At 45.5% G+C, this 3562-nt stretch overlaps 1 protein-coding gene across 1 annotated transcript in view; it reads left to right on the forward strand.

Annotated features, from left to right (window-relative positions):
- Window positions 1-3461: 3461 nt before the first annotated feature.
- LOC106591806 (Krueppel-like factor 13) overlaps window positions 3462-3562 on the forward strand; it is a 43857-nt gene continuing 43756 nt past the window's right edge. Inside the window, exon 1 of the mRNA XM_045689747.1 lies at window positions 3462-3562. This exon is cut by the window's right edge and continues 827 nt beyond it. The gene's annotated coding sequence lies outside the window, so the exon portion shown is untranslated.

A 3562-nucleotide genomic window follows, 5' to 3' on the forward strand; every position in this document is an offset into this window, starting at 1 on the left:
ATGCTGCTTCTGGTAAGCATGGGGAGTTGGCTCAGGTCTACCGCCTGACTCCGCCAATCTCCCCGTTTGCCCCCCCCAAAAAAAATGTTTGGGGCTGCCTCTCGTGTCTGCTGGAAGGCCTTTCCTCATACCAGCACCTCTCAGCTCTCGCCGCCTCGATCTCCCACTGCGGGCGGCGATAATCCCCAGCTTGAGCCCATGGTCCTTTACCGTCCAGGATTTCCTCCCAAGTCCACGATTCCAGATAGCTCCTCTCCTGGTGCCTCTCCTTGTGCTGTTCCTTTCTCCGCTGCTTGGTCCGTTGTTGGTGGGTAATTCTGTAAGGGCTGTCGTGAGAGAGAGTAGACCAAGGTGCAGCGGAGTTAGTGTTCATCATTGAATATTTAATAAAGAAAGAACACTATACAAACAAAATGAGAAAACCGACAGCCAAACAGTCCTGTCAGGTGCAAAACACTAACAGAAACAATTACCCACAAAACCCAAAGGAAAAACATGCTCCTTATGTGTGACTCCCAATCAGCAACAACGAACTTCAGCTGTGCCTGATTGGGAGCCACACACGGCCCAAAACAAAGAAATACAAAAACATAGAAAAAGAAACATAGAACGCCCACCCAATGTAACACCCTGGCCTAACCAAAATAAAGAACAAAAAAACCCTCTCTATGGCCAGGGTGTTACAATATGACAAATAAAGTTTGATTTGATTTGAAACTGAGCTGCACTTCCTAACCTCCTGCCTAATGTATGACCATATTAGAGACACGTATTTCCTTTAGATTACACAGATCCACAAAAAATTTGAAAACAAACCCAATTTTGATAAACTCCCATGTCTATTGGGTGAAATACCACAACGTGCCATCACAGCAGCAAGATTTGTGACCTGTTGCCCCAAGAAAAGGGCAACCAGTGAAGAACAAACAGCATTGTAAATACAAACCATATTTATGTTTATTTATTTTCCCTTTTGTACTTTACCAGAGAGAGAGAGACTAGAGAGAGGGAGAGAGAGAAGGAGAGAGAGAAAGAGAGAGAGAATGAGAGAGAGGACAGAGAGAGAGAAAGAGAGGAGAGAGAGCGAGAAAGAGACTAGACAGAGCGAGAGAGAGCGGGAGAGAGAGAGAGAGAGAGAGAGAGAGAGAGACGGGAGAGAGAGAGCGAGAGAGCGGGAGAAAGAGAGAGAAACAGAGAGAGAGCGAGAGAGAGAGAGAGAGAGAGAGAGCGAGAGAGAGAGAAAGAAAATAGGAATATCCAGATATTAAGGTGTATACTTATCTTAGCAAACTATTTGACATTTAAAAGTAATATACAGTATAGATAAGGGAAGATGCAGCACTAGCTTCTTACATTTCCTTTAAAACAGTTGCAGGGCACGCAAGTAATACATTACACATTATGGACTACAATAAGACACAGTAATATATTACACATTATGGACTACAATAAAACACAGTAATATATTACAGATTATGGACTACAATAAGACACAGTAATATATTACACATTATGGACTACAATAAGACACAGTAATATACACTGCTCAAAAAAATAAAGGGAAAACTTAAACAACACAATGTAACTCCAAGTCAATCACACTTCTGTGAAATCAAACTGTCCACTTAGGAAGCAACACTGATTGACAATAAATTTCACATGCTGTTGTGCAAATGGAATAGACAACAGGTGGAAATTATAGGCAATTATAGCAAGACACCCCCAATAAAGGAGTGGTTCTGCAGGTGGGGACCACAGACCACTTCTCAGTTCCTATGCTTCCTGGCTGATGTTTTGGTCACTTTTGAATGCTGGCGGTGCTTTCACTCTAGTGGTAGCATGAGACGGAGTCTACAACCCACACAAGTGGCTCAGGTAGTGCAGCTCATCCAGGATGGCACATCAATGCGGGCTGTGGCAAGAAGGTTTGCTGTGTCTGTCAGCGTAGTGTCCAGAGCATGGAAGCGCTACCAGGAGACAGGCCAGTACATCAGGAGACGTGGAGGAGGCCGTAGGAGGGCAACAACCCAGCAGCAGGACCGCTACCTCCGCCTTTGTGCAAGGAGGAGCAGGAGAAGCACTGCCAGAGCCCTGCAAAATGACCTCCAGCAGGCCACAAATGTGCATGTGTCTGCTCAAACGGTCAAAAACAGACTCCATGAGGGTGGTATGAGGGCCCGACGTCCACAGGTGGGGGTTGTGCTTACAGCCCAACACCGTGCAGGACGTTTGGCATTTGCCAGAGAACACCAAGATTGGCAAATTCACCACTGGCGCCCTGTGCTCTTCACAGATGAAAGCAGGTTCACACTGAGCACGTGACAGACGTGACAGGGTCTGGAGACGCCGTGGAGAACGTTCTGCTGCCTGCAACATCCTCCAGCATGACCGGTTTGGCGGTAGGTCAGTCATGGTGTGGGGTGGCATTTCTTTGGGGGGCCGCACAGCCCTCCATGTGCTCGCCAGAGGTAGCCTGACTGCCATTAGGTACCGAGATGAGATCCTCAGACACCTTGTGAGACCTTATGCTGGTGCGGTTGGCCCTGGGTTCCTCCTAATGCAAGACAATGCTAGACCTCATGTGGCTGGAGTGTGTCAGCAGTTCCTGCAAGAGGAAGGCATTGATGCTATGGACTGGCCTGCCCGTTCCCCAGACCTGAATCCAATTGAGCACATCTGGGACATCATGTCTTGCTCCATCCACCAACGCCACGTTTCACCACAGACTGTCCAGGAGTTGGCGGATGCTTTAGTCCAGGTCTGGGAGGAGATCCCTCAGGAGACCATCCGCCACCTCAACAGGAGCATGCCCAGGCGTTGTAGGGAGGTCATACAGGCATGTGGAGGCCACACACACTACTGAGCCTCATTTTGACTTGTTTTAAGGACATTACATCAAAGTTGGATCAGCCTGTAGTGTGGTTTTCCACTTTAATTTTGAGTGTGACTCCAAATCCAGACCTCCATGGGTTGATAAATTGGATTTCCATTGATTATTTTTGTGTGATTTTGTTGTCAGCACATTCAACTATGTAAAGAAAAAAGTATTTAATAAAGTTATTTCTTTCATTCAGATCTAGGATGTGTTGTTTAAGTGTTCCCTTTATTTTTTTAGCAGTATATTACACATTATGGACTACAATAAGACACAGTAATATATTACACATTATGGACTACAATAAGACACAGTAATATATTACATATTATGGACTACAATAAGACACAGTAATATATTACACATTATGGACTACAATAAGACACAGTAATATATTACACATTATGGACTACAATAAGACAGTAATATATCTTATTCTTGTGCTGAGTCGTTTTATTTTCTCTAGAAGATAAGAGAGAGAGAGAGGAGGGCTCTTTATTGCAGATACAACAGTCCACAGCACTGTCTCTCTGTACAGTACATCATGTCCCGATCTAACTTTGTTTAACGAGGTCACGATTCTGGCGCTCCGGAGCGCATCGGTATCCAATGGATAAGCAGCTGCAAGACGACACACCCCTTTATGCATCGGGATGGCACGCCCCCAGCATGGAAACAGCTTCTAGT

This window comes from Salmo salar, chromosome ssa11, assembly GCF_905237065.1.
Source record: "Salmo salar chromosome ssa11, Ssal_v3.1, whole genome shotgun sequence".
NCBI classification, from domain to species: domain Eukaryota; kingdom Metazoa; phylum Chordata; class Actinopteri; order Salmoniformes; family Salmonidae; genus Salmo; species Salmo salar.